Source organism: Arachis stenosperma, chromosome 2 (genome assembly GCF_014773155.1).
Source record: "Arachis stenosperma cultivar V10309 chromosome 2, arast.V10309.gnm1.PFL2, whole genome shotgun sequence".
Lineage (NCBI taxonomy): Eukaryota > Viridiplantae > Streptophyta > Magnoliopsida > Fabales > Fabaceae > Arachis > Arachis stenosperma.
Window position 1 is genome coordinate 14,142,887 of NC_080378.1, and position 22,424 is coordinate 14,165,310.

General features: G+C 35.2%; 1 pseudogene; it reads left to right on the forward strand.

Annotated features, from left to right (window-relative positions):
* The first annotated feature begins 15,259 nt into the window (after nucleotides 1-15,259).
* LOC130962600 (uncharacterized) lies at nucleotides 15,260-21,677 on the forward strand (annotated as a pseudogene).
* The last annotated feature ends 747 nt before the right edge of the window (nucleotides 21,678-22,424 follow it).

Here is a 22,424-nt window from a genome sequence, read left to right on the forward strand (position 1 = left end):
CGGGTTGAGGCGGAAAGGACTCTGTAAGACGTTTGGATTATGGATTTGCGTTTTGAGGTAGGGGCGCTTTCCAAAAACTATGTTTTATGTATTGGAATTATTACATATGGATACTGATGTGAGATATTGTGTATTTGGTGATTGTAATTGCCTTATGTATTATTTGATTGACTCGAATGATTATGGATGTTGGTTTGGCTGAATTGTTGTGCGGCTTTGTGAAATGTATAAAGATTTGAAATATGAGTTTAAACCGTTGAGGATTGGTTTGAATTGATTCAATTATTTCAATAATGTGAAAAGTCAAATGCACTTTTGAATTCAGCCTGGTTTATTTTAATTGACTTGGTTTTGGACAAATGATTTATTGCCGAACTGATTCTTTAAAGCTTTGGAAATGAGTCAAATCGATTAATATTGAGTTGATTTTGAAATGGTATCCTTGAGATACGCCACTGAGGCAATTGTTGGATTTAGCCTGCTTTGAATTGATTTCTGGTTGTGTTGTTGAAAAGGAATGAGGAACGGTTTAGTTGGGACCCGAATCGGGTGGCAAAAGTCCAAGTTTTAGGGGAGGTGCTGCCGAAATTTCTATAAACTCTTAGTCTTGTTTGAAAGGTTATTTAAAAAGGGTTGGATTTGAGAAATTGTATTATTTGACTTATTAAGAGGATATTTATGTTTTCAAGCTTAATTTATTTGATGAACCTTATACGTTGAGTTCGGCTTGTTTAGAACTGAACTATTTTTACCGTTTGAATCACTGAAGGAAAGAATGATGCTCTAATATTGATTTCAATATAAAAAGGAGTTTTTTAGTGATTTTAAAGGAACCTAGACTTTTGATTGAGTAATCAAGTTTGAGGCATTTTGGAAGAGTTGGAAAAATGGGTTCCAAAAAGAAATCTGAAAGCGGTTTGATTCAAATGAACCGATTCCGTTTCAAATGAGTTGATCTTTGGACTGGGTTGGAACTTATGATTTTGTATGGTTCAGTTTCATAATAAATTCAGTTTTATTTACTTGAACCGAGAATCTATGATTTTAAGAGCTTCAATAAATTTTAAAGAATTGATGTAAGATGACCTTCCCTAAAGACTTGGGACTCTGCCGAGAAGCTTTTGTTATAAAATCCCATTGTTGGATGAGTGATTTTGAATACTTTGAAATAAATCCTTAACTTGCCATGGTTTTGGAAGTTTTGGAAAGAGAATGCCGAGAGTGGCCTTGTTTTAAAAAGGGAACTCACTTTGAGTAAATTTGGCTTAGGAGCCTGAGATGATTTGAGAAATGAAATCTTTAAAGCCAAGGCTGAAAAGAGTTGAAATTTGATTTCAGAGTGAAATGGCTTGAGAAAAGTAATTTATGGCTTAAATTCCGGTTTTATGAATTTAATGATGTTGAATGGTGGAAGAGCTGTTTTGTTATGGGTCGGAATGGCTGTGTATGATTATGAATATTGGCTGGTTTTGGATTGAAACGTGAGCCGGAATGGCTGTGTATGATATTGATTTATGGCTGATTGCCGAATGAGTTATGGGCCGTATGGCTGACTATGAATGTTAAATTTAAGCCGGATGGCTGAGCTGGATCTTGATCCATAGCTGGGACTGAATGAATATATGTTTGAGATACCTGGGTAGTAGCAAGAGTTGTGGTTCGTCCCACTTGCTCCAGGTCAGAGACCGTGACGCCTGGGTAGTAGCGGTAGTAGTGGTGATTCCACTCGCTCCAGGTTGAGCTTTTAAACACCCGCCTGGGTAGTAGCCGCAGTAGTGGTTATTCCACTGGCTCTGGGTTGAGCGGGTAGTAGCAAGGGGGTTGTAGCTCAAACTTACTTGCTCCGCGATGGGTGTTTCTGTCCATGGTTAGCTACCAGGACGTGTCGGGTTGGCTATATAACCGACATATGATATCATCAGCCACTAGGGACAGGCATGCATCATATGCATCTATGTGACATTATTTGGGTGTACATATTATACTTGGTTTGCCTTTATGATTAACTGCTAATTGTTCCACTTGCTGTAACTGTTTGTTTATGCTTGAACTTCATATATGTGTTTGCAATTGGGACTCTGTTGGATCGTGGTGATTTGGTTGATGGTTGGATTGTTTGGGCCTAGGGCCATGGTTGAAATGATATGGACCGATGGTTGGTTTCGGTTTTGTGTTTCTGATTTGGAAAAGTATGAAAGGCTATTTTGGTTCAGCATAGATAAACCGTTTTGAAAGGCTTTTGAGCTTTTGAGAATTGAATGGTTCCTCTTTTAGAAAAGGTTTCCGGCTTTACTTTTATTGAAAACCGTTGTTTTTGAAAAGAGGCATAAGATGGTTATTAATCATTGGTACAGTTTATCTTCATGTATCCTATTACAGTAATTCCCAAAAACCCTCTACTGAGAACCCTTTCGAGGATGATGTTCTCACCCCTTACATTTTTCCCCTTTCAGGGTATGGGCGCAGAAGTTGCGAAGAATTTATTTAGTTATTTTTGTGATGCTCTGTATGGCCTTAGTTATTATTTATTGTACCCTTGCCTTTATCTTGATATATTCTGTAAGAGGGATAGGAATTGTATTGGTTAATGTTTGTAATATTATTTATATATATGTATGTATATATATGGATGTATCTTTTAAGAGTTTTTGTAAGTTATATGGTATCTATGGACGTACATTGTCGAACGAAAGTATTTTGGAGCAGTATTGCAGTTTAAAGTTTTAAACAGGCTCATATTTTAGTATTAAATAGTATAAGTGTTGTCGTAATGTTCGAGCTATCAGAGTTGCGCAGCCGGAAGCGTGAGCTTTGGTAGTTAGGGTGTTACATTGAGAACTGCACAAAGGGCGACGGTACAAAGAACATATCATTCATAACAAAAAAATCTGATGCAAAAATAAATCAGTTCAGATCCAAATTAAAAAATCAAACGGCGGCGGCGCTGAGAACTACATAGAGGGCAACGGCACTGCCAACGAAGGAGACGTTGCGAACTGCACAGAGGGCGATGACGGCGTTGCGAACGAAAGAAGTCAACGGTGGCTGCGGAGAAGGCGACGACGATAGCGAAACGGATGAAAGGACGCGATTATTATTGCGTCGCTGTGACGCTGTCCGTTGACGGAGAATGAAGACCAACTAAAGGCAGCCATAATGGAAAAACGAAGAAGCGATCTCACGAGTGAGAGTGAGACTGCCGGCTGACGGCTATGAGGGTGGCAGATTGGCGATGATTAGTGAGAGTTAGGAGAATAGGCAGAAATGAGAGAGGAAAGAACTGATGGGCAAATAGGGATTAGGGAGAGAGGATTAGGGTTCCTTAAAATATATATATATATATATATATTATATATATATATATATATATATATATATATGGATATCCACGGGGCAGGGACTTCATCCCTAGCTCCCGTCCTGTTTATTTAACGAGTTTCTGTTCCCCGTATTCGTAGGTAGAAAAATCTATCTAAATTCGTCTCTCGGCGAGTAAATATCCACGGATATTCGCCTCGCTGAAAAAAATTGTCATCCCTAAGTATTGCACTAAATCAGCATTTTGTTAATGTAAAAGAAAATTATTATAATTTGGTTGATTTGTTAAATTATTGATAGAAAAGGATGTTAATTATTTAGAATTTTTTTATATATATAAATGTTATTTTATATATTGACAATATAAAATAATTTTATATAAATATTTAATCTCACATTATCAAAATTAACTAATTTTTAGGTCTACTATATAAGTAATTAGGCGATTATATCGATCTCTTTACGTTATTAATACATTAAAATTAATAAAAATACTTAAAAGGCAAGAAACAATCAACTAAAAAGCAATCCAAATATTATATTTGCTTTTCTTAATTATCATTGAAATAATTAAATAATATTAGATATAATAAACGCATAATTATGTATGAATGTTACTTGCATAAAATTATGAATATTAATTTAAACAAAATAACTTTGAGTTATTATTCTTCTAGCATTACAATAAAATTAAACTTGTTTATATAGTACATTATATACAAGTTTATAAATTAAAAAAAAAAACTATATTTATATTAAAATTTAGCCACTAAATCAACTATCATATATATTTGTATATAAATAAATATGTTGTTTAATTATTTTTGTATTTTGTACATATAGCATGGATAATGTTTTTGGGTGTGTTTCTTATTTTCTTTTTTTTATTTTAGTTTTGTTATTTTTAAAAACTTTATGAAAAATAATAAAATGAAAAAATATTTTTTTTATGAAGCATTAAAAATAAAAATATAAACCAAATAAATGCTAAGAGACTAAAAATTCTTGAATTCTAAATTTTCATTGTACGCGAAACCAAATAAATAAATAAATTAAGAGATGTTTAATTTGTCATTTTCTTATTTTTATTCATTTGTAATCCCAAATTAGTTTTCAAAACAATAATAAATATCAATTTAGTACTAAGAAGAAAGGAAACTTAGACCATTATGATTTTTATGTTAAATCTTATAAGACATATGAGATTCATCTCACCACAAAACATATGTTATTTACATTGGATAATATCTATCATTTTAGTCATCAGTTGACAAGCGTTCACCAAAGAAAAATTTTAGACAATACCTTAAATAACAATTGATAAAAGTCAAATCAAAGAAATAAAATAGACAAGGTAATTATACCTCCCATAAATTGTTGGAACGTGAATGCAAGAATCCATTTTCAGGAATTTTTTATTTTTAAAATTGAAAGTTGTCTATTCAAGTGCTGGCTTGCTGAAAATTTATTAATTAATTAAGTTAAATTAAAAGTATTCCTCTAAAATGATATATTGAAAAAGAAACTGTTTCAATGAAACTCAACTTACAAATGTGGCTACAAATCAAGCCAATTGTAGAGAATAAGTGAACACATTTTGATCACAAGTCAGATACGTGATGACTTGCATCATCTGCTTATATTTTTATAAATTTTTTGTCAAGAATGAGCAATTTTTTAATAAAATAGCGTAATGATAATCAATGTGTTATAGATTTTAAAGAATACTACTTTGAGTATTTATTTTGCATGAATTTCAAGAAAGAAAGGAAAAACAGAGGTTGAGATGAAGAAAAGAAACAAGACGTGTCACCGACGTGCCTACGGATGTGTCAAGGGCGTGGTATGCTGGGCCAAAAAAACAGAGACCCTCACAAGATGAAGTAGAGCTGATGTGCCTTTAGGTGTGTCCCAAACATGGCACGCCAAGTGTAACAACCCTAATTTTCGAGTACCTGAGATCTTTTCTGAAAGTACGGATTTCTCCGGAAGATCAGTAATGGGAACACCTCTGTTATATCATCAAGCATCTCAATCCTCATTATCATTATGTCATCCTTAAGCTAGAACCTTTTCTGAGGCAAGCTCGATAATACAATCATGAAGAACCTAGTTTTTGAACCGTATCGGTTGGCAGTTTTGATTCTGATTTTCGTAAATAGTCTCTATTTGACGAACCGGACTCGATTCATGAGAGGAGAGAGATAATAGTAAAATATTATCATTATATTAGTATTAGAAGATGATTGAATGATATTATAAGGTTACCTAGTCTGTTTTAGTTAAAAACAGAAAATCGGTTTAACCGGGTTCATAGTTTACTGGTGCAGCTTAGCACCAGCACTCTCTAATGACTTAAAACAGAAAATCGGTTTAACCGGGTTCATAGTTTATGGTGCAGCTTAGCACCAGCACTCTCTAATGACTTTAGCAATGCTAAGGCCTCATTATACATGTTCTATTATCATAATAAATATGTTACTAGTGTCATTTATGCTAGTAGCTCAGAAAATAATTTTTAGAGATGTTTTTACGAGTGTTCCGATACACTAGTTTAGTAGTTGTACACCAGAGATATTTTAATATTATTTTAATCCACCTCCAACCAACCAATCACAGCTCACCCTACACCCCCAAAACCCCAAGGCTGCCTCATTTGCTCATTGTGGCCGAAAATCACCAAGAGAAAAAAGGAGGAAAGTTCTTGGTTCATAAATCTTCAAAGCTGATTTCTTTTGAAAAACTCAAATCAAAATTCCGATTTCACCAAAATGATCCTCTCTTCTTCCTCTACATAACCATATAAATATCAAGGCTGGAAATAAGGTGAGATGGCTGTCTCCCTCCCTTTTCAATTCGGTTTTCGGAAAACCATGTAAACATGTGTTTTCTTGATGTTTTTCCTTAGAAATCATGCTTAACTTGACTTGAGGCCAAGAAACGTGAATTTCCAGCAACTCTAAGGTGATATATCTCTTCCTAACATGCTGAGTGAGATTTGGTCAGTTGAGAGTTTTTGGATTTAAGTTGTTCTTGATGTGATTTAGGAGGGAAAAGTGCTTAAGGACCACCTGAAAGTTTAAACCGAATTAGGAGCAGCAAAACCAGGTAGGGTTTGACGAATTTAATCTTGATTGATTGTGTTTGAGTTGTGTGTGATGATAGGTTTGGCTGTGCTTGAAATTGATTGTTTGTATGAGTAATTCGTTGAAATTTTGTGAAAAATTGATGAATTTGATGAACAGGCCTTAGATCTTAAAAAGGGCAAGGAAGAATTTTGGTGTTTTAGGGGTTGTTTGGTAATTTCTGAAAGTTAGGGTGGTAAAAGTAGAAATATTAAAAGTTACGGGTGGTAAAAAGTGAATTTTAAAGGTTAAAAGAAAAGTGAGTTAATTTTCGAAAATTTAATAAAAAAAATAATAATAATAATAAAATATTAAATAATAATATTTAATTAAAAAAATATTTTATAAAAATAATAAATATGCAGAAAGGCAGTTTCTGTAAAGCTTAGAAAGACAACTTTAAGTGCAGAATCTCATAATTACCTCATAAAACACTTAGGGAGTGGTAATAACATGTTAGAGAGGAAAAGATAAAGAAAAATAAAAGTTAAAGAAAAGATAAAATCGAGAAAAAGTCTGTAACGTTTAACGACAGAAAACAGACAGAGATAGAGAACGAACTAGGGCACATAGTTAGACCTTGAGTTCCGACTAGGATTAGGTATTATATGAAAAGTTAAAATGTTTCAGTATAGACTTAATGAACCTATACTTGGGACAGGCTAACTATTCATACCGAAGTTTACATAAGCTTTAAATACATATGTTAAGCAGAGAAACACAGAGAACAGAGTAATCAGAGCAGAGTAGAGAAACACAGAAAACAGAGTAACCAGAGTAAAGTAAAGAGATAAAGAGAAAAGGAGTAATATAGGTACAGATGAAAAGAGTAATCAGAGAAGAGAAAAGAGATACAGAGAACAGAGTAATTAAAACAGAGTAAAGAGATACAGAGAAAAGGGCAACCAGAATAGAGTAAAGAGATATTTAATATATATTAGTTGCTTGATGCAACCCAGAGCTATATTTAATATATATTAGTTGCTTGATGCAACCCAGAGCTATATTTAATATATATTAGTTGCTTGATGCAACCCAGAGCTATATTTAATATATATTAGTTGCTTAATGCAACCCAGAGCTTCTGTAGGGAAACTAAGTTACCTACAGCTATTTTCCGCTTCCCCAGAGCAGAGCAGAGTATATATATATTTTCCTGCAGTAAGCAGAGGCTGTCTCAAATGAGCGGCTATTATTATATGCGCATTTATTTAGGAACGGAAAATCGTATCCGGGAAATCGGGATTACTCGTGACCGGATAAATGTCGGGATTGCGGGCAGCCAACCGACACATGAGCTCATGGCCTGTACTAGGGCTAGACATGCATCATTCCTGTCTGCGCATCACTCTCTGTTGCTTTTCTTCTTGTGTGTGACTATTTCTTTATGTTTGTCTGCTTGAGTGCTAGGTGTGTGCTTTATTTCCTTGTGTTCTTCTGTTTGTGTTCTGTTGTCTCTACTTTTTATTTCTATCTTTATCTTCTGTTTACTGCTTCGCTATATTATGTTATTCGTCTGCTAATCGACCCCAAATAAATGAACGTAACTAATAACCCCGACCCTACTAAGAACTCCCCAGTTCTTACCCCTTCTCTCTCCCTTCCCCCTTCAGATGGAATCAAGAGTTTCTTTCCGTAGTTCGCTGACGACCGTTTGCAAAAAGGATTCCGCTCTAGGTAGTCTTCTGAGTCTAGGGTGAATCCCATTCTCTGTTTATATGTATATACTGTGAAACCAGCCAACGTCTACACCCCGTTCGTATGCGCACTTTAACCTAAATCCTGTGTACAAGACTCCCGTTGTGTGGCTACTTGATGAGGTACCAGAGGGACGTCCTATGGCAATGTCTGATCGTGCAGAGGAATAGCAGATGATGTCCTACCTTTGGTGGCGTTCACCTGACTTGAGTTTTGAAGACTTAGAACGTACTTTCCCTCGCTTTAGTAGTTTAGAGGGACTAGGTAAGTATAGAGTCTAGGCTAGCCTGGGTGCCAGCTTAGGGACCTCTTGAACAGGTCAGGACCTGGGATGTTGTATGTATATATATGTATATAGTTATTATCTAGCTATATCTAGGGGTGTTCTAACTAACAGTCTATATTCTAATAAAGGCTGAATCACCGAATGTTGTCAACTACTTGTGATGTGTTTATGTGTGGTTGTTTGTAACTGTTTTATATATTATTAGTTGTGAATTGATTATGAATGATACTGTTTGTTAATCCAAATGTTTTAAAAAAAAAAGAAGTACCTCGTAAAATAACTACGTTTTTAACAACGAATCAGGCTCATATGATAAATAATAGATAATAATTAGGAAGACAAGTTGGTAGCGCTCAGTTTCTAGTATGATCATGACGTACAAGAAATTGGGTCGTTACACCAAGCTTCTACTCAGAGGCGTGTGAGAAGGAGTGGCATGCCAACCCTTTACACTGCCATGGGGCATGGCACGCTAGGCCAAGTCTCTAGAGAAGGTCATTAAAGTTAGCGAAATAGGCGTGTCTCCAGGCATTCTAGGGCATCGCACGCTGGGCCAAAAATCCAGAAACTCTCCCAGACCTTTCCAACAAGGACGTGCAAATAGGCGTGTAATATGGCGTGGCACGTCAGTGATCTAATATCAGCGTGTCCATGAGTGTGCTTAAAGAAGTGGCACGCCAACCTCCAACACCAGCATGTCCACGGACATTCTTGGGCGTGGCACGCTGGGCCAGAATTCTAGAAGTCTGCCCAGAACCTACCCAACAAAAACATGCCACCAGGCGTGTAATATAGCATGGCACGCCAGTGATCTACTTCCAACGTGTCAATGGGCGTGTTCGAAGAAGTGCCATGCTGGGTACAAGCTCCAGAAGGTCCTTAGCAAAGGCGTGTCACCAGGTGTGTGAGATAGTGTGGCACACCAGACACCTGCAACGGGCATGCCACCAGGCGTGGAACGCCAAGTCTATTTTCCAGAGAGTGTTCCAAGAGGCAGCACAATGGGCGTGCCAGCAGGCGTGTCTCAAGCGTGGCACGCTAGTTCTAAACCTTGAGCATAAAAATGGGCGTGACCCTTCAAAGTGGCACGCCAACCTTTAGCATAGGCTTGTCTCTAGGCACGCCAGGTAGAACTTCCAGAGAAATGCTAAAAAGGTCACAACAATGGGTGTGTAACTAGGCGTGCTCGAACAAGTGGCACGCCAACTCTCTTGCACGGGCGTGTTCGTGGTGTGTATCATGGCGTGGCACGCCAAGCAACAAGTCCAGAAGGCTAGCCAGGACGTGCTCGAAGGAGTGGCACGCCAACTCTCAAATCCAAGTGTGTCAATGGATGTGCCAGGAAGCGTGACATGTCAGGCAAAGAATCCAGAGGGGATTGAAGACCTGCACAATATAGGCACGCCACCAACGTGGAACGCCACTCAACACGCTCTTCACCCAGCAAACTGGGCTCAGCAAGAGTTAGTTAGAAATGAGTTTGCACTTGTAATTTGAGTTAATTTGAATTTAATTTAGTATGTAGGAGTAGTATATAAACCTCTGAGAAGTACTTTAAAGGGGGACTTTTACTTTTGGCATTTTTTCTTCCTTCACTTTTCTGCACTTTTACTTTCTACTTTTCATACTCCTCTTGGAGATTCATCACTTTGTACTTTTCTCTAAACTATGAGTAGCTAACTTTTCTTTTATTGGAGTAAGGAGCTCTATTGTACTTTGATGGATCAATTGTGAATTTTATTATCTTTTTCTATTCATCCTTCATTTGATTCACTAGAAAGATCTTCGTTCTTCAATTAAAGGGTTCAATTATCTTGGAAAAGAAGTTGAATCTACTTGGATCCTATGTAAACCTTGGAAAAGAAATCATAGGATCATGCTTAAAGCTCTTTCTCATAATTGAGTAGATCTGGGTTTGGGTTTGATATAGTGACATAAAATCATTCCAAAACTTGGGTTTATGAGATTGTGTGGCTCTAAATTAGGGACCAATCTTCATCTTTTCTCATGCACAATTAGATCAAGCAATTGGCAATTGATCAAGTTAAGAGAGATTGATTCACCAAGAGATTGATTCACCAAGGGATTGGGTTTCAATCACTTATGATTTGCTAAGAAATCAATGAATTGTATGATTGAAGAGGAGATGAAAGACAATTTGATCCAAAGAATGTAACATCTCTGTACCCCAATGATTCTTCCCATTCCTATCTCTCCATTTCCTAATTCTTTGCTTTACAATTAATGCTTACGTGTATCGTTCCTTTTTAATTCAGTAATTTACTTTCCTTGCCTTTATTTTATTGCAATTTATCTTCCAGCTAGTTACATTTTCGCTCTTTATTTCTAGTCATTTATTTCTTTACTATTTACTTTTCAGTCAGTTACTTTACTATCAAGCTTGGAACTCTCATCAACTTTGATTGTTTAACTAGTATGACCAATTGATTAAAATTGCTCAAATCTATCAATCCTCATGGGATTGACCTCAATCTCAGTGAGTTATTACTTGAATACGACCTGGTGCACTTGCCAGTGGATATTAATTTATCAAAATCCATATCAGTATGCTTGGGAAAGTGAAAGTCATATACGCTTATGTTCGACTCTATTAGCCCTTTCTAAGAGCTACTAACAACTAACAACAAAGATTGCAAAAATTTTTATCACAAGCCATACAAATAAAAGATGCCACATGTTATAAATCCCATGCGGGATATTTTGCATACCTATTCCTTTGTCTATTTCAGACAACACTTAAAGGAATCAGCTAATTCTAGGATTTTCCATGTGATTTTCAACTTGTTTTTAAGACACTATCATGACAAATGTTGTCTTGGTGACACAAAAGTTAAGCCTTTAAAAAAGATGATGTACACATTATGTTTTTGTAGTAGAACAGGAGTTGTTGTACATAAATATCAAGAAGACTTTCCTGATGCAGATGAAGACCTGTATCCAGTTGATTATATAAGGGAATTCACGATTGGATGAAGAGTTCCGCAGGATTCTGGATACGGCTAAAGGAAAAGGATCTTTGGTGGTAGTAGAATTCTATCGCACCTCTTGTGAAAGCTACAAATATATACAGTAGGATTTTGCCAAGTTGTGAAAGAAGACCGGTGATGATGAGGCTCCGATTATTTTCCTAAAGCACAATGTAAATATATATGAACATCAGTGATTATTGTCTTTCGTTGATTATTGGACTGAGCACTCATACTATTTAGAAAGTCTTTTATAACGCTATTCCTTGCAAGTAATGGATGAGTATGATGACCAATCCGAAGTTGCAAAGTGACTAAGAATTAGGGTATTTCTCTTTAGTTTATTATGACATGTTTTTGTAATTTTTTTCATAGAATCCTCAGAATTTTAAATAAGACAGTTTGGCCCCAATAAATTTGTATTCAGTAATAGTCCTTAAGAATTATTCTCATAAAGACAAATTGGTCCCTGTCATTTTCAAATAGGTAAAAAAATATTACTATAAGATAAATTAGTTCCTCTTCAAAATGACGAAAGAACCAATATGTCCAACGTGAATAACTCTTCAAGACCTATAAAGAATAAAAATTTATTAGACATTCTTTAGTACTAATTTTTGTGTTTATCCTTTCTTTTTTTAATATCTATCGAAATATCCTCGTTTCTCTTATCTTCTTTTTAGATGATTCAATCTTCTCTATATATGAGAGTAGGCATCTGATCATGTAGCATTTGTGCTAAAAATAATATTTAAATCTTCATATTTTATGATCCTAAGAATTCTAAAATAGTACTTCAACTGATGCAAGTTGTGCCTCTTTTCCAATTCTACAAAGATGGGTCCTGCTAGAAGCATTCTCAACCAGAGATAAAGATTGCTTCCAACAACCAAAGATAAAGAAAAGATTGTTGCAGCCACCCTCAAATATTCATCTCTTAAGTCCCAATATATTTTGTGTTAACTTCATGGGAAGGAATCACTCTCATGCAAAATTGGTTCTACATGACACAAGTTCTTTAAACATAATTTTGTAGACCACACATAAAATGTTTTAGCCATGTGATTGTATTTCACTTAATTGGAACACTTGCTTGCAAGATCTTGGGTGTAGAATTCAAAGGTATGGATATAAGTAGAACACACCCTCGCTTTTTACTTAGTGTAGGGATCCTCAATTATCCAGAGACCCTATAGAGGGTTACAATAAATATTTTTTTCTTGTTAACCTTGTGCATCTCGGTTGTTTATATTTAGCTGAAACCTTTTATTGTATATCGATTTAAATAATAGTACATGCCTATATATTTACAGTGCCTGTGAATGTTATTCAATTGCTAGTCATACGATAACTTGTGTGTGTATTGCATTGGAGGAAATATATATGTCCATTTTATATAAACCAAGAAAGGATATAGGTTTTTTTCACTCCAGATCATTTTTTTTAGAGAAAAATTCATGTTAAATTCAGATCATTTCAAGATTTACAGAGTATCTTGTAAAATTCATCTACACAAATTATAAATATCACTGCGTATTAAAAAGAAAAATTATCAATCATATTCATTCAGCATTGGGCGGCACACAATCAAAAACCTTTCCAATTAATATTGAATCTGTAAATTGACCTTAGCCCTGTTCGAGTCAAGAAACTGATGTCCAAACCAATTAAATTATGACCTTTCATGGACCCGCACTTCTGGTCCGTATATCAAATGGCAACGCTCAGTAAATAAACCAACCATCCTAAAGGCTACCTCCTTGAAGAACATAGATGCAATCTGACCAACAGAAAAGGATCATTGATTAGTCATCACCTAAAAAATACATAATAATGTTAACATCAAATTATATTGTTAACATTAATGAAATTTATTGTAATGGAATGGGCTGCATAGCAAATTGTATGAACACGGATGCAGGCATATAAGAGGGTTTAGTCTTGTCAAGTTACTGGTAATGATACTCAGTAAATAAATCCTTGCCACATACATGAATTAACAGATTAAGTCCTCAAAAGTCAGGTAAAGAAAAACATAAAAGTGAGGACAGAACATTGATTCCAAAAAAGCATAATGACAGTAAAAACAAGTTGATTAAGATAGATATAGAATGACAGAACCATACATGTCTGTAAAGTCGTGATTGAAACTTAAAATCCACCAAAAAAATAAAGATTGCAAGCCCTTGAAATTGTGCATGGATTGAATTTCCATATATTTATCAAATGATCAAACAGGATATCCTGTGAAATGGTTGTCTGAAAATACAAAACATATGGTATAAGACTATAAGCACAACAAAATAACAATCACTAGAAACAAAGAACGAAATTCTATTGCCATAAACAAGTTGATTTCGTGCTGTCCCTTTCAACAAACTAGCCAACCCCAATTCTGCTAGTGGTCACTTGGCTTAACCCATTCTCATAGAAGTGGGAACAACTGCCAAAAGCACAAATAACACACATTTTTTCCGCTTCTAGTTTTTAGATGTAACATTATAACCTCTTAACTCTCTTTTAGCAATTCACACTTGAGTGATACCAATAGCCGATGATGTAATACATTATATAGAGTTGTGTAGCAACGACATATTGGAAAAATAACTCCATTGCATTGGCATGAATAATATACTGCCAACATTTTTATAGAAGTAGATCCGACAGATTTTAATGGCAGGGAAAAGAGAAAGTAAGAATAATCATCCTGAGTAGAGAAAATGAACTACCTTTACACATTTTGGTCTCTCCAATTCAACATGAGAAACATAACTTTCAACAAGGAATTCAAATTCCAATGCAGCATCAAATGATCCATCTAGATAGTGCCTAAGTATTTTTTACCTTTGATGTTAGGGGACAAACCCATGGTAGAAGTCAACAGCTACAACAACATCAAATAATTGCTTTGGCGAGTACCTAATTATCAAAAAGTGTACTAGCTCACAAATACAATTATGCACAAAAATAATCAATTTGTCTAAGTACAATATAGGAATTAGGGATTGGAGAGAAAGAGAAGCGTGTTATCCCAAAACGCGCTTCTCTTTGTAAATTTTGGAAAGAACACCTTCTTCACCATCTCCACATCCAAGAAAGTGCCTTGTTTAGACAGTAGCATTGTTGTTACTCAACACTCTCATAAACAGGAAACTAGCAATGCGACATCCAAGGGACTGAATCTGATTGGTGGCACCGCCAGCGATATAGGTAAGGCACCAAAAATCATCAAATTTGTTGCTACTTCTCCTCCTAATTAATTGAGCGATGTCGCTTCTGTGTGATGCTAAGGAATGGAGTGCCTTCGTGGTGGACAAAAATGCCGACATTTTTTTTCTTTAACTCAGAAAGAATTGGAAGATGGAACCCTAAATTGAGAAATTGGGAAAGTTTTAAAAACGAAAGAATGAGAATAGGAAAACGGCAGATTGGGATTGAAAATCGAAAATGAACCTTAGAATATGGGAAAACAAGAAAATAGAGAGAATCTTGGAATAAGAGAAGACGCAGAATCGAGAAAGAAATGCTGAGATAAAAATATAGAAGGCGTGAAAATATGGTGGGCATTGGTTGAAAAAGATGAAGATGATGATGATGGTGGCATTCAAAGTCCATAGTACAAATATGATAACGCCCCACATGGTTAACAAATCACCCATTTCATGCTATGATACTAGTTGACCACACACGTGGACTACTTCACCCCTTCCTTATCATTTACATTAAAATATTAGTACGTATTATATTAAATAATTTAATAAATTATTATCTACATCTTAGGTAGTTAGTATTTTAGTACTATTATCTTATTAAATTATTTCATATAATAGTACTAATATTCAGGCATGAACAACAAGAAAAGGGATGAAGTAATTCACGTGTGTGGTCAACTAGTATCATAGCATGAATGGGGGTGGCGTGTTAACCATGTGGGGCATTAAAATCTTTGAAGTTTGGACTTTGAATCCCACCAACATCATCGTCTTCATCTCCTTCAACCAACGCCCACTAAATCTTCACCCCTTCTCTGTTTATATCATAGGATTTCTTTCTCGATTTTGCGTCTTCTTTAACTCCAAGATTCTCCCCATTCCCCTGCTTTCTCAAATTCTGGTGTTCACTTTTGATTTCTAATCCTAATATGCCATTTCCCCATTCTCATTCTTTTGTTTTAAGACCTGCCTAATTTCTCAATTTAGGTTTTCATCTTCCAAGTATTTTTGAGTTGAAGAAAAAATACCGACAATTTTGTCCACCGCAAAGGCACTCCGCTCCTTAGCGTCACATAGAAGCGACGTATTACTACTATTATCTTATTAAATTCTTGAATATAATATGTATTAATATTCAGGTGTGAACGACAAGAAAGAGGGTGAAGTAGTCCACGTGTGTGGTCAACTAGTATCATAACTTGAAGGGGGTGGCGTGTTAACCACGTGGGGCATTTAGATCTTTGAATTTTGGATTTTGAATCCCACCATCATTACTGTCTTTATCTCTTTTAACCAATCCCCACCAAATCTTCACGTGTTCTCTATTTCTATCTTAGCGCTTCTTTCTCGATTCCATGTCTTCTCTCATTCCAAGATTCTCCCAATTCCCTTACTTTTTCATATTCTAAGGTTCACTTTTGATTTTCAATCCCAATCTATCATTCTCCCATTCTCATTCTTTTGTTTTAAAATTCTCCAATTTTTCAATTTAGGTTTTCATATTCCAAATTCTTTTCAAGTTGAAGAAAAAAATGCTGGCATTTTTGCCCATTGTAAAGGCACTCCGCTTCTTAGCATCACACAAAAATGGCGTATTAGTACTATTATCTTCTTAAATTATTTAACATAATAGTACTAATATTCAGGTGTGAACGACATAGAAGGGGGGTGAAGTAGTCCACATGTGTGCTTAACTAGTATTATAGCATGAAAAGGATGGCGTCTTAACCACGTGGGCCATTAAGATCTTTGAGTTTTTGGACTTTGAATCCCACCATCATCACCATCTTCGTCTCCTTCAACCAATGCTTCCTAAATCTTCGTGCCTTATCTATTTCTATCTCAACGTTTCTTTCTCGATTCCGCGTCTTCTCTTATTTCAAGATTCTCTCCATTCTCTTACTTTCTCATATTCTAGGGTTCACTTTTGATTTTCAATCCCAATTTTATGTTCTCCCATTCTCATTCTTTTATTTTAAAACTGGCCCAATTTCTCAATTTAGGATTCTATTTTTCAATTATTTTTTAGTTGAAAAAAAAATACTAGCATTTTTGTCCACCGCGAAGGCACTTTGCTTCTTAGCGTCACACAGAAGTGGAGTCGCTCAATTGATTAGGAGGAGAAGGAGCAACAAATTCGATGGCTATTGGTGCCTTAACTCCATCACTGGTGATGCCTCTAATAAGATTCAGTCCCTTGTATACTGCGTTGTTGGTTCCCCACTTACCGGAGCATTGAGTAATGGCAATGCTGCTATCCAAACGAGGCACTTTCTTGGATGTGGAGATGGTGAAAAAGATGTTCTCTCCAAAATGTATGAGGACAAGTGCATTTTGGAGTAACATTTCTCTTCCTCCCCAATCCCTAATCTCTATGTCAAATTTTAACAATTTGATTATTTTAGTGCGTATTTAATTGGAACTTGATACGGTTGATAGAGAATACACTTTGTATTTGTGAGCTGATACACTTTCTGATTATCAGGTACTCGCTAGAGCAATTATTTGATATTTTCGTTCTTGACTTCTACTATGGATTTGTCCCCTGGTGTCAAAGGTTAGGAACTATCCAGATGGATCATTTGATACTTAGTTAGAGATTGAATTTGAATTCCTTGTTGAAAGTTATGTTCTCATGTTAAATTGGAGAGACCAAAGCGTATAAAGGTAGTTTATTTTCTCTACTCAAGATGATTATGGTTACTTTCTCTTTTCCCTACCATTTAAATCTGTTGGATTCTGCTTTTATAAAAAAAAGTTAGCAGTATGTTGTTCATACCAATGCAATGGAGTCGCTTTGCCAATATGCCATTGCTACACATGTAACACCCTAACACGAAGAGCTTTATGCCTAGGTCGTAAATCAACGGTGGTGAGGCGCTACGATATCTAAAAATAAAATACGAACACTCACTAGGAGCCTTGAAGAAAAGTTTAACCAAATCCAAGACCAGACAATTTTGTCACTCTTGAAAAAACGATAAGATAAAAGGCTTATACAGAAAAACCAAGAGACATATGTATATCAATATAGAGTTCCAAAAATAGAGATACATAATCAAGTTCTAGACTCAACCTGCGAAATAAAGGCCGGCCAGAGTATATATATATATATATATATCCTAAGTCTCCAAAGTCAACCTCTAAGAGGGACAAAACATGTTTTATACAAAAGCGGAGAAGGTACACATATATAACTAAGTACTTAATATAAAAAGTCCAAAATGTAAATCTTCGTTTCCAAAGAGTCTCCAGCACACTCAGCAAGGTGCCTCATATCCTACATCTGAAAAACAATATGTATGAAATGAGAACCGAAGGTTCTCAGCATGGTAACAGTGTCCAAAAGATAAGATATAAAGCTTTGTGAAGCCGCAGGCAATCCTAGACTTATACAACCCAGATCAAAGCCTAGGGTTCTATTCTATCTCATCAATTCTGATTCCCTACAAACCTATCAATCACCAGGTGAAACAACCCTCAGTGTCACCTCTGCCAGCATGAAGGATCTCTCGATTGTTCAAACACATACAAAGCATACAAGTAATACACAACTAATAAAATAGATACAACATTTAAGTCATTTAGCATACAAGCATAGATAAACAGTTAGGCAAGCCAAAACACAATATGCATACTCAAACAAATCATACAATGTACATGATGCATGTCTGACCTATGGCCGATAAGTCTCATCTGTTGGTTATCCAGCCAAACCCGACATGTCCGGTAGCAAACCCTGGACAGTCCCTGCATCACACATTCCCAAGAATCTATGCATATATTTATATTCATTCTTTAACTATTTCATTGGGGGAGACCTTTCCGGAAACGTATAAGTGTCCGGCCACACTTGCGACACATGGTTAAAGGAATGAGATGCAGATAAATTATAATTACCATCATGGAGCAAGTGGGGTGAACTTCAACCCTTGCTACTACCCAGAAAGCTCAAGTCATCATAACCTGGAGCAAATAGAACCACTCCCTTGCATCTACTTGAGGAGCCTCAACAACCACCATGGAGCAAGTGGGGTGACACCACAACCCTGGCGTCTACCTAGGAGGTACGTTCTCATATGTCTAGGAGGAATAAATGAGGGGATCTTAACCTCCTACCATCTCACTGGAGGCGATTTTACAATACTAGGAGGAACAAAGAAGGGTATCCTTACCTTCCACCATCTCTCTGGGGTCGCACTTTCGAGAAAGAGTACTCAGATGAAACAATTATGCTCAGTATCAGTTTCATAGTAAAAGTATATTTATGCAAACTTATCTTCTCTACACTCCAATATGTTCTCTTTGATCCACTCAGTCTATTCTACAAACGCTCTAGTTAAATACACCACAATTCTCTACAATCCTAGGTCACTAGCTCTAAACTTATAACAAAAAATTACCCCTTTATTTCACTTAGTACTCTTTTGTTCGTCCCAAAACCTAAACACTAGCTATCGTACCTTAGACAGGTGTTACAGAGGTTTGGAAAGTTAGAGGAATGGTTAAAAACTCAAAATTACAACTTTTTCAAAGTAGGATCGTCATGCATATGCATGCCACCCCTTGCATACGCATGACTTGAAAATTGGCAAAGTCGTGTACGCAACCACCTCATGCATACGCGAGTGTGTTGGATAGAAGAGAGTCCTCGCGTACGCATGCATGTTTTCGCATACACATGCTGTTAAATTGCCCAAGTCGCGTGCAAAACAGTGCTACGTACACTAAAGTGCTGGGCAAAGCCCAAAACTCGCGTCGCGTGGAACATTTTGCATACGCATGCCTTAGGTTTTTCAGAAAAGCTGTTAAGTTTATAGAAATCAATTTTTTGCACTAAACTTCAAACGCGCATAACTTTTTTGTTAAAAATTATTTTTAATTTGTTCTTCAAATGTTATAAACTTCACGGATCCAATTTTCATTCAAAATAAGTTTCACAAGATTTGGGGGACCAGAAACCAAGTTATGACCCTCCGAATTTGGTTAAAAATTAATTTTTACCAAAACTTTTCAAATCCTTTAATTTTCAAAACTCTTAAACCAAAACCAAACTAAACATACCCAAACCAATATCAACACAGCCAAACTAATACCAACACCTCAATACCTCAATTGATTCAAATATTTACACTCACAATCTACCAATTTCTTCAATTCCTATCAATCATCATCAACATCGACATTGTTTATTCATTCCACAACATCACAACCATTCCAATGCCTAACACCCTTCAAATTCACTCAGTCCAACAACTTCACCAATCATTCATTTCACAACATATCAACATACATTCTCAATTTTTAATCAATTAACAATTCAACTTATTTTACGGACAACTAGCCTAAGTCTCACACAACGTTACAAATTAGCTAAAGAAAACTGAAACCATACCTTGACTGAATTTCTCCAAACTCAAAACACTACAATTCAAGCTTTCAAGACTCCAAATTAAATCCAAGAAGCTCCAGCCACCAAAGCCTATTCCAAGTGTCACCAATTTAACTTCAATCAACATAAAATTCAACCTAATTCCATACAATACCATCATATCAATGCTAAGGTTTTCTAATTCATCAATTCACAAGGATTTAGTAATTTCTTACTTTACCCATGATGATTGGAGCAAAATTTAATTATTATTCAATGCTAGAAAACACCTAAACCATCAAAAATACAATTTCCTCAATACCGATGAACTAAAAACAAAAATTAGAGTGAAGGGAAGAATTAGCTACGAAAAACAAAGTTTCTTACCACTTTTTTTAAATAGAAATGAAGAGCTCGACGAGACGAATGCGTGACAACAAACGACTCGTCAATCGGAGGTCCAAATTAAAAGTTATGAATTATAGATGATGATAAATAGTGCTTTGGTTAGGTTTTGTCTCCCTTCACCATTTCAACGTGGAGCTCAAAGTGGAAAGGGGTTTTGTGGCTAAAAATCCTAACTTTGGGTTTATATATGTTGGGTCTTGCCTGATTCAACTGGTTTAGTCCGTTGATTTGATTTTGAATCAAAATCTTTAAAATTAGTATTTTAATTCTTATTCTAAATATTTTTTATATTTCTAAATTATAAAATTTAATTTTTTAATTTTTTTAACTCATATTTAATTTATTAAATGATTATTTATTAATTTATTGGGTTTTACGATACAACTCTACATAATATATTACATCATCGACCACTGATATCACTCTAGTGTGAAAATGGCTAAAAGAGAGTTAAAAGGGTATTATGTTACATCTCAAAACTAAAGGCGGCGAAAATGCATGTGTTATTTGGGCTTTTGGCAATTGTTCCCACTTCTATGGGAGGGGTCCGGGCCAAGTGACCACTAGCAAGAATAGGGTTGGCTGGTTTGTTGAAAAGGGCAGCACGAAATCAACTTGTTTATGGCAATAGAATTTTGTCTTTGTATATTGCTATTTTGTTTTGAATTTTTAGACAACCGTTTTATAGAGTATCCTATTTGATCATTTGATAAACATATGGGAATTCAATCTAAGCCCAGTTTCAAGGACTTGTAATCTTTATTTTTTGGTGGATTTCAAGTTTCAATCACTACTTTACAAACAAATATAGTTTTGTCATTCTGTATCTGTCTTAATCAACTTGCTTTTATTGTCATTATGCTTTCTTGAAATTAATGTTCTGTCCTCACTTTTATGTTTTTCTTTCCCTAACTTTTGAGGACTTAATTTGTTAATTCATGTATGTGCCAAAGATTTATTTGCTGAGTATAATTACCAGTAACTTGACATTACTAACCCTCTTATAAGCCTGCATCCATGTTGATATGTAACTATTCCATCACAATAAACTCCATTAATGTTAACATTATAAAATCAGTGTTAATATTATTATGTATTTTTCTGGTGATGACTAATCATTTTTTTTTTTTTTTGTTAGTCAGATTGCATTTATGTTCTTTAAGGAGGTAGCCTCTAGGATGATTGGTTCATTTACTGTGCGACGTTATTTGATAATTGATATATGGACTAGAAATGCGAGTCCATGAAAGGTCATATGAAGAAAGGGCATAATTTAGTTGATTTGGACATAAGTTTCTTGCCTCGAACATGACTAAGGTCAATTTACAGGTTCAACATTAATTAAGAAAGATTTTGACATAAATGAATATGATTGATCATTTCTCTTTCTAATATCCATTAATATTTGTAATTTGTGTAAATAAATTTTACAATACACTTCATATAATCTTAAAAGTGACCTGAATTTAACATAAATTTTTTTCCTGAAATAAAAGTGACCCGGAGTGAAAAAAAAAAAACTAAAAAAGCTATCGCATATCCCTTCTTGGTTTATATAAAATGGATGTATATTTTCTCTTTCCAATGCAATACACACAACTGACACGAGTTATCGTATTACTAGCAATTGAGTAACATTCACAGACACTGTAGACCTATAAGCCTGTATTATTATTTAATCTATATGCAATGAAAAGTTTCGGTCAAATATATACAAACGAGACGCATAAAGTTAACAAGAAAACAAAAATATTTATTAAAATCCTATGAAGAGTCTTTAAGAAATTGAGTTTCACTTTCCCAAGCGTACATGATTTTCAGTTTTTCACTTTCCCAAGCATACATGGCTTGTGATCAAAATGCGTTCACTTATTCTCGACGACTGGGTTAGCCACATTTGTTAGTTGAGTTTCATTCAAACAATTTATTTTTTAATATATCGTTTTAGAGGAATACTTTTAATTCAACTTAATTAATTAATAAATTTCCAGCAAGTCAGCACTTGAATAGACAACTTTT